The 10069-nt window shown below is 31.2% G+C and overlaps 1 long non-coding RNA gene across 1 annotated transcript; it reads left to right on the top strand.

Annotated features, from left to right (window-relative positions):
* Positions 1–720: 720 nt before the first annotated feature.
* LOC128202356 (uncharacterized) lies at positions 721–2386 on the top strand. The gene is made up of 2 exons (XR_008253738.1): positions 721–896; positions 2068–2386. It is a non-coding gene; the product is annotated as an uncharacterized LOC128202356 (long non-coding RNA).
* Positions 2387–10069: the final 7683 nt, after the last annotated feature.

Raw genomic sequence — 10069 nt, 5'->3', positions numbered from 1 at the left:
TGCCCGCATTGTACGCCGGTTTCTCTCCCTGGGGCCCTGAACCCCGGCCGACTGTGCTTCTGCCGGGGGTTAGTTGCCATCTCCTCTCCTTAAGAGGGGAGATGAGAATTTTAGTGAAATTTAAAAAATAATAATAAAAATAAAATCTTTAAAAATAACTAAGGAGTTCGCAACACAGGTAGTATTAACTAGATGTCTATAATTGTTATTATTTTTTAGTCGTCAGGATTACATGAGAGGCGAATAACTACTTTAAAACCATGATTCTTAAAATGGGCTCGAACATCTGCAATATTATATACAGGCGATTTAAATGATCAGCATTAATGATAATTGATGACAATCTAAAGCTGTCTATCTTTGCCAGCGCGCTATTGTGTTGACACCACAAATCCTATAATGTTACAGAAAACGGCTGCGCACGAGACAAGATCGTTTTCCTCTGATATGTCGAAATATCGCATCCATCAACAAAATATCAAATTCCGCAACTGGAATCGAATGCATACCCATTCTACGGAAGCGGTAGGCGCCAGCTGCCGAGCAAGTATCAAGTTGCAAAGTGATAATAAAGGATTTCTTAATAAGAAAAACCTTATGCCAAACCTGAGTAATGCTCAAAATGTTTTCATGCTAAATCGGTTTCAGACAGTAAGATCTTGTAATCGACACCGATACGCGAGTTGAATGATCTCATTGAAATGTACTATTGCTGATCTTCATACTTAGTCATATGGTCGACTTGCTCTTTATGTAGATATTTTTTCGATAGATTAGTCACCCAGTGGTTTAAATATTATCAGATCGATATTAAAATTGTAAATTGATAATTTGTCTTCATAATACGGTTGCGTTGAAGTCACATTGATAACAACTATTAATCCTTGACGAGTATGGTTGGTATTTCATAATGATATAAATTGTATTTTGAGGTGCGCATAGCTAGTTGAGAACTAAATAGACTGGATCAAAGATTTCGGCTTAGGGATGGATTCTTTTATAATAATTATATTTAGAAAATGTAAAATCCAGAATACTAAAATTGAGAATTTCCACGTTTTGAGGTTGGTGGAATACAAATGTGACAGTCCTTGCAATGAATGTGGTATAACAGTCTATTGGAGATAAACCACAGTATGAAGTCTTTACACTATGATGCTACGATGAGCGACGAAATGAATAATAAAAAAAAAAACCCAGCTTTTTACGATTATAATTATCATAATTAATACGATTATAAATCAATAAGTGTAGTACATATACTACACTTATTGATTTATAATTGTACTGTCTACTGTAATGTAAATATAAAAAGTATCTTACGAGTATATCACAAGTTTATATACATATATATTACTTAACCTATCTGTTTATCACATTTCATTTAAATTCGATCAAATTCATAATAATTATCCAGAATTGTACACAGCATTTTTTTTTAATTCATTAACTATTCTATTTTTCCAAGAGACAAAGTTTTGCCCAGAATTGCGAGAAAATATCCAATCTGGCAACGCTTTATGGCATTAAGGGTCAGGTTACACCACTTGTAGAGGCAGCAACCGCGCTCCGACGGCTGATGCCGCTCCGATACGCGGATTATTCTCGTGTTACGTATACACGTTTGAATGAAAGCTAATGGCATTGCACTTTATTGCCACTTTGTATATCGGTAAAATAAAAGGAACGATCCAATATTAAAATCTTATACAGATATTTCAGTATGATATTTATTTTCAAAAGTAAAATGAAACCATAATACTCGTTTAAGTATGTACTTACCTGATTTTATTTAAGGAGGATATTAATGTAATTATTAAATTATTAAGAAAAAATAGATAACGCTTCTATATGAAAATAATTTATTGATCAACTTTAGTAGCTTGTCAATTATTTATTTTGTAAAGACTCATATTATTTATATTTCAAATAATATTTAATACAACTAGTTGATTGTGTTTTTATCGTAGTCCAGTTACGGTTTATATGTCTATAGCAAACCATAGTTGAGCTATACTACTATATTATAATAATACAACCGCAGTTGATTCTGTATTTTATTTTCAGGATAATGCCGTCAAAAGTTAAGCGCGGAAGTCCCTGACCGGATACGAATCCGAGGGAAGCACGGATAGAAGGGAGAAAGAGGGGAAATGTGGAGACAGGATATCCGACGATGTCCTCGCACTTCCGGCCTTTTACTTCCGCCATGTTACTGACTCGATTTTCTCAGTTAAGCTCGTGCGATGGGACCAAAATAACTGTAAATCTATGTTCATTATTGTAGCTGGATTTTCGTGAACAAGTTATTTAAATACTATATAAATTGCTTGCATTATTGTCGTTTTTGAAACGATTTATAAATAAAGGAGTTTCTTAATTCATTCATTTTTTATGGTCAATTGCATCTCTAATTTTGAACCAATTTTATTAATTATTAAGAAAGGAATAAAAAAAAAATAATCAAGTGAACTTAGATATAAGCATTTTTGAATTGCATTCTTCTGGGAATAGTCATTACTCTCTTTGCAGTTTTACTTTACCACAAAATGATTCTATATTAATTTAATAGAGAATTAGCCTTTACCCGCGATTTCGCGTGGCTTGTTTGCCATTCTACATTGCATAAAAAAATAATGTATCTACGATGCATAGTAGTAAATAGCTGTGTTTTGTTATCATGTTAATATTTTTTGTATTGACCATCCTTATAATAAATGTAGGTCTTTATTAATTTTTTAGTATATTTTCCTCTGCAAGAAAAAATAACAGAAAAAATAAATAAAAACTATGGAAGAATCTGAGCCATTCCACTGTTGGGCTTTGTTCTCCATTACGGAAAGGTATAGGTAGGTACCTATCTGAATGCCTTACTATTATCCATTCATGCATTATTCGTACTCTATTATAAAAAGTAGTCTGAGGATACAGTCTCTGGCGCGCTCTAAATAAGCAGTGATGTGTAAGTAAATACTCAGTATGGTCTCCCGGAGTGCAGAGAAAATTAATTGTGGGGGCTTCTTCTTTCATTTGTAAATAATATTTTTGTAGTTAACTAAACTATCTTTTTTCTATTTTGTATTGTCTCTTTAGTTTTGTATTTGCTGTGCTTAGTTACGTTAATTCTATTAAAATAGCCCGTTTCAATAGAATTAACGTTACTAAATTTTGTTAAAATTATCAGCAGACTGTTTTATGGTGGGGTCAAATTATTTGTTTGCATGATTATATTTATTTAATATATCCTGGTCTACAGACAAAGCCACGTGCAAAACTAGCACTATATAAAACGAAATTAATATTCAGAAACTGGAATTTAATTTATGTGAATCGAATAGTCGCTATATATTAAAGAATAATATATGTAAACATTCCTAGACAAATAAGACAAAAAAATATCTGTCTGTTGGTCTTAATGGCTTCCTGTACAATAATGGATGCCCATCTTTTTTTGCTTATAGTTATGCTATTTATATCTCATTTATGGATAAGCAGATTAAGTTAAATTGGATACTAGGTACTGGCGTCATATTTAGTACCATTTATTGCTTTATTATTATGTCGTAAAGATATAAAGTGCTCAATTAAAATGTTTCCACATTAAATAAACGGATGGTTCGATGCAACGAAGTAGGTACCTACAAGACTGCGGGAGAGCGGCCGATATTAATATTACGTACATTTACGTTCAGGGTTTCTCAAATTGTGTGAATCTCAAAGTTTAAGACGAAATTGATGTATTTATTGTCAGCTATTTAATTAATGGTCTTGGATATATTTAAAAATTGTTTCAAAATAATTTTAGTGTAAATTCGTTAGTTCATGCAAACTTATCATAATTGTAATTCAGCTATACACTGAGCAAAAATATCATAGCTTCCTCTCTTAGACTGCCATTAGTAACGACTCTATGTGACCTGAAGTTCATTGACTTTTTATATGTTAAAAGACAACTCTATACGCACCCCTTAAGTTATAAACAGTTTCTTTTAATTGTAGGGTATTTGAAATTTTTCATGTTCATGATATTAATAATTTATATTTATTTCGAATCTTTTAAATTTTTTATTAATTGTTTCCATTTCTGAATTTTTAACATGTGTTAGTTCGCAGAATTATGAGTCTGAATTAGAATAAAAATTATGTATACTAAATTTTATTTAAGTCTATTAGACGTTTAAACGTGATTGAGTAACAAATTAAAAAAAATATCTTAATGTTAAATACTAAGTCCAAAAGGAAGTTTATCGCAGGCTATTTTTTATGTGTTACATGACGTATTTATGCTAAGTGATTGGGCTTTACTGAATACATTATTTAGACTTTTCAATCGACTTTAAAAGGAGGTTCTCAATTCGGTTATATTTTATTTTAATGTTTGTTACCTCAGAATTTTGTTGTATATAAATAGATTTGGAAAATTGTTTTTTCTATTGAAAAGATTTACTTTCAGATTGGCTCAATAGAAATTTTATCAAAACTGTTTCAATTCAGATAAAATATTAAAATTAACTGGTTTTGCCACGATTGAAGTCAATGTTTTTGTGGAACAAAATTTTAAATTATGATCATTGACTGTTTACCTATTTATGTATGTTACTTTTGGAAAAAAATATGCCTAAATTATTAACTTATTTATTTAAATTCAAGGATTTGTAATTAAAAATAAAAGAAAAGCCTTTATATGGGTAAAAATATAAATTCCGAGTATTTAATATTTTTTTCTTATAAAATATTTTAAAAGAGAAAATTCGAAAAGTATTGCCGGAAATTCCAAGAGATGAATTATATAGATAAAAATGAATATATAAAATTGGTATACATATTTGTGTGTATATTATCATTTTTATCATTATCTTCATCCTTCTAGGCCTTTAATTTATATCATTATTATGTATACATAAATTACGAAAATTGTTAGATAGTTTATCTTAAATTACAATATAGATAAAAGAATGTAGGTACCTAAAATTCACATAAAGTTTAAGTATTGAATAATATTGTTAATAATACGTGTAGATTCTCTGCCGCATTGCTCAGGAAGACATTTAGTGGCATATTTACAGGGTATTACTGGATTGCTTACACTGTAGTGTAATATGTCCACACGTGCGTCGTCTATCAAGACAAGTGCACTGACATACAACGGTTCAGTTCTTGGAATCGGGTTAATTTTGTGCGTGACGTCACCGTCGGCACGGACTCTGCGCTTCCTTGTTTGATGTTGACTCTTCGCTTTGTGTACATCCGCATCTACTTCCCAGATAGTACAGAATGTGTTGTTTGTAAAGTATATGCGGATATTTACAATAATATAAACAAATTAATTTGACCTAGAGAAAATTATTCGATTATAATTTATTATCGAATAATTTATATGCACTAACGATTCATATTTTACACTGTACTACCTGCGTATATTGATGTCTAGTGGTATCACATTAGAAATTATAAGTGATGTATATTACTTAAAATCAATACGATACTACACGTAAATATATTACAGACATAAATAAAATTTATGAAGTGGGAGGTTTTCTTTCATTTACCTTTGTAATAAGTACGTAAATCCTTTGAATTTTTAAGAGGAATTTAAATTATTATTTTCACATTACGTACTTTACGTCACTTTACGTATAGGTTTTGTTCGGATGTATACTTAAGATTAAAAATATTGTTCTAGATTATACTTACAAAATCTGTTCAATTAAGTATTTTAGTTTGTGGGTAATTCTAAGCTTTATAAAAAACTTTTTATGATTTCTAATCGCAAATAAGTTAACAGCACAGCAGGATAATAATGACAGAAATGACAAAATACACTATCATGTCGGGACTCCAAAAGTGTCTTTCTTGAGAACTAAGTTGTTATGCCTTCGTACGGTGTTTTTTTTTTATACAACTTAGAATGGCAAACAAGCTAACGGCCCACCTGATTGAAAGTGGCAACCGTCGCCTATAGACATAGAAGTAACATAACAGAGTCTGTTTCGTCCATATCCTGCCATTCCTGAGGACTCAGGTGTTATTCCTCTGTAAAATTCACGATTTCAATGATTTTATTGCAATATCACTCCAAATGGAAACACAGCTTTGAATAAAACTATAACTGTTTAGTGATAGAAACATAAGTACAACAGAGCTACCTATGCTATGATGAAGACGATTTTGTAAATCGTCTCCATAAATAATAAATATATACTAAGATAAAAATAATAATATAGATCACGAAAATTAAGTACCCATCTATGTTTAATATACAAACATTAACGATCAATAAGTCAGGAAAAGATGCATAGTTAACTCTGAGATGCACATAAAAAGTATAATAAACATAACCAGTTTACTCATAAATTAGCGTGGTGACGTTAATACAAAATAAACAATTTTTTGTACTTATTGAAATTAGATATTTAACATTTTAAAATTTGAGAACACGGTAGTTTTAATCAATTAATCTCTCATAAATGCAAGACAATCGAGAAATCAAAATGGGTACTGATATCTAACGAGAGAAACGCAAAAATACAGGGGAGAGAGGAATTATTAGTACCTACTGGGAATTTATGGCTCCCTTGCTGCCAATATTATAACGACCTCGATGCGGTTTCCTCATGAAACCATCGTAGTTTTTCCTGATGAATTAATTACGATGGGTCTACAGTCTTGACTTTCATCCTTTCATCGTCATCTATCATCCTTTACTGATATTTCGCCAATGTACACAAACAGTGCAGGCGGGGTTACCATTTTATTTTAATCCTGTTAAAAAACGCACAAATAAAAAAATATTCTAGAAATTCCATCAAGTGTCAATAATTCATTATGAATAGTAAATGTCCTAAATTTTGCATATACAGAGCAGCGTATAAAATAATATTTAGGTATACCTACCTAGTAGAAAGTTTACGACAGATGTCACTATTGGGGTGCAACACAGCGGGTGATTTAGTGTTCAATGAAAATGCGACACGTTCATTATTTGACCATTATTTGCATTGTTCTCTTTTATACCCTTTGATGTTACTCGATTCTAGTAGCATAAGCCTACGGCAATTCGATGTATTTATTATTATTACTATAATAAACAATTATTTATTTATTTTATTACTTTAATAAACAACATTCATAAATACATTTCGAGTATTCGTATGTCTTTACTTTTACTTTTTAAGACGAATTTTTACTTCTTGGCAATTCAATTTCAAAAATTAGTGATAAATCTAACCAAAAAAATTAAAAGCCTCGGCTAACTCAGATTGGAAACACATGACATCGCTGAACATCAAAATAAATTAAAAAACAATCACCAGATCATTTGAGTAAACAGAAAAAGTTTTAAGCCTCGCTGCAACCGAGACATTTGCCCCAAAAACAATCATCTTACTCTAGTAAAATTTATGTCAACGCACTGAAAGTTTTGTTAATGTTTATATAGTGAAATCTGTGGCAGAGTAAACGCAAACGTTCACGTTTTTGTAACGAACATGGAGAGATGCTTAGCGTGGGAAAGCTTACAGAGGTCAGGTGGCATAACATGTGGTGCACTCCCGTTTAGGGTGTTTAAAAATAATATTCAACAAAATACAAACTACAAACGAAGGTGACGGCAGAGATTGGAGGGAACTTCGCGGGGGAGATATGATGCGTCTACATGCGTTTATCTCGAGCCCGCCGGTGGTCTATAAACAATAACAGAACATTATTTATCTTAGCTATGAGCGTTTACGACTGAACACTGAGCACGTATAACTTTCTGTGGCGTTAATTAAATAACCACGTTATAACATTAAAACCTTACCTCGCCCTTAGGTATCTATGTAGGCGAGTGTAGTTAGTTGGCTTTGAGGTATAAACTTTATAAGTTAATTCTTATAATCTTTTTTGATTTTTATGTGTATTTAAGAATTTAAAAACAACATAAGTATGTTGTGTTTTATAACTTCAGATATTATATAATGTGGCCAATTTTATTCATTCTATTTATTATTACTTATATACATACTTTAATGTATAAAGTAGATTCTGAAATGTATTTGAAAACTTGAATACAGAATAAGTCTTTTCACATGATGTACTGGGAAGAATGTCCTTTCTTATAAAAAGTAAATCTGAGTACCGCCCAGAATTGGCTTCTGTACGTCACATGAGCCCGTGGGATTGCAGCGATAATGGGCAAAAATTTGCAACGTGGGTGTCCGGCGCGCGCACGTATTATGCAGCATTTTTTATTATCTTCTAAATGTGCTTATCGAAGCGTAATAGAATATCTTTTATGAATGACTCAAATAACGTATAAACATTAGTGACGCGTTGCTTGCTGTTTGAAGTTAAGCTTGCTTCCAAATTTCCTATTGTAAATAAAATATATATTACCTATGTAAGATTTAAAATAGGCGAAAAAAAGCATCATTACATATAATACAAATAATAATAACATAATAGGTAACAGTGACCGTTTACCATCAGACAGGCTGTATGCTTGTTTGCCACCTTTGTGGTATAAAAAAATCTTAATTTTGAAATTTCCTTCTTTCATTGGTAAGTTATTCCTACCTATATGTGTATATTGTGTAGGGGTGGAAATTACCAGGAATGGTGTCTAGACGACCGATTGTTAGCAATAATGGTGAGTCGGGTCAATCTCATTGCAATCTACCCTGGAAATCATCGCAATTAATTCTTCATGAATACACAATACGTTAACTGTCCTGGCTTCATCTATATATATCATCCCTTACTGGTACTTCGCTAGCGTGTATCAATAGCGTAGACAAAGTTATCATTCTATTTTTGTTAATTAAAAAATATAATTGATGTTTTAAATTTACTTTTAATTATATACATACCTAAACTAATATGGAAAAGTTCATTTTCTAAATTTGCATAATTAGATATCGAGGCCTCAGGTGGCAACAGTGTGCTTTATTTATCTATTATCTATTAATTTTCTTTTATAAATACTTGGGTAACTGAAATTAAAAAACGTTCTAGGTACGATTCTCATTTTCTACAATTTTTTTAATTTCATCTTCACTATCTTAGTTCCAATAAGAATGTATTAATAATGGATACATTTAAAAAAAAGATTTGCTTTATTTATGATTGGCATATTATGAAGGTTATCTATAGACAGTATATGATAGTAAATTATAATTTAATTTTATTATAAAGAATATTGTGACTAGTTTGAGATCGTACGGAAACAAATTGTACCTATAAAGACCCCGCCTACACTTAACATGCCTCCCGACACCACTCGCCCACTCACAACACTTGAATCACTATCATTTCCTACATTGCGCTATACGATTACGCATTACCGACAGCCATGGACAACACCAACATTGTTTATTCATTTCTCGCTCATTACAACAGTTATTATACAAATGCAATAATGCAAATTATTCTTAGGTAAGGAAAACGCCTCTGTTCTGTTGTTGTTTTCAGATCATTTCAGAATTAAAAAGCCAAAAAACATGACGCATACAGTCAACAGATCTTCTTTTTTCATTAGTGATGTCTCCATTCGCTAGATACATGCTTTATTTTTACAAATATATTTTTCATTCCAATACATATTTGGAATCTTACGTGAATACTTCACCAGTTCTGAAACGATTTCAATATTTTTGTTATTTTTGCATTTTAAAATTGACTTTTAAAAAAATATTGAAATCAGTTCTTGTGTTGATGGGAATGGGCACCACGAGAATGGGCTAGCCACTACATTATATACGGTTTATGGCGCGCGCTTGCTTACAAATAAGTTTGTCAACTTTGAGACTGTTCCTGAAACGTGTTTTCTTTATCCTATAACCGTGGATCCCCCAAACGTAGCGTAAAAAGCACTTAGTGCATATTGTCTCTCTATTTGATCAAGATGGTACGGCACTTGTCGTGTTGTAATAAAAAAAAATCATATAAATATTCTTTTAATAGACTAAAACAAACACTAATAATATTTTTAATTTTATATTACATATTTTTGTTAATTACTTTCATGTGGAAAGAGATCAATCTATCTATCGCTAGTGTGCAAAATTTGCTTAAATGGGAGATATCGATT

This window comes from Galleria mellonella, unplaced genomic scaffold (genome assembly GCF_026898425.1).
Source record: "Galleria mellonella isolate WM207_F2 unplaced genomic scaffold, CSIRO_AGI_GalMel_v1 utg90, whole genome shotgun sequence".
Classification (NCBI taxonomy): Eukaryota; Metazoa; Arthropoda; class Insecta; order Lepidoptera; family Pyralidae; genus Galleria; species Galleria mellonella.
Note: the sequence above shows the minus strand (reverse complement) of the source record. Positions and strands in the feature narration are given on the sequence as shown.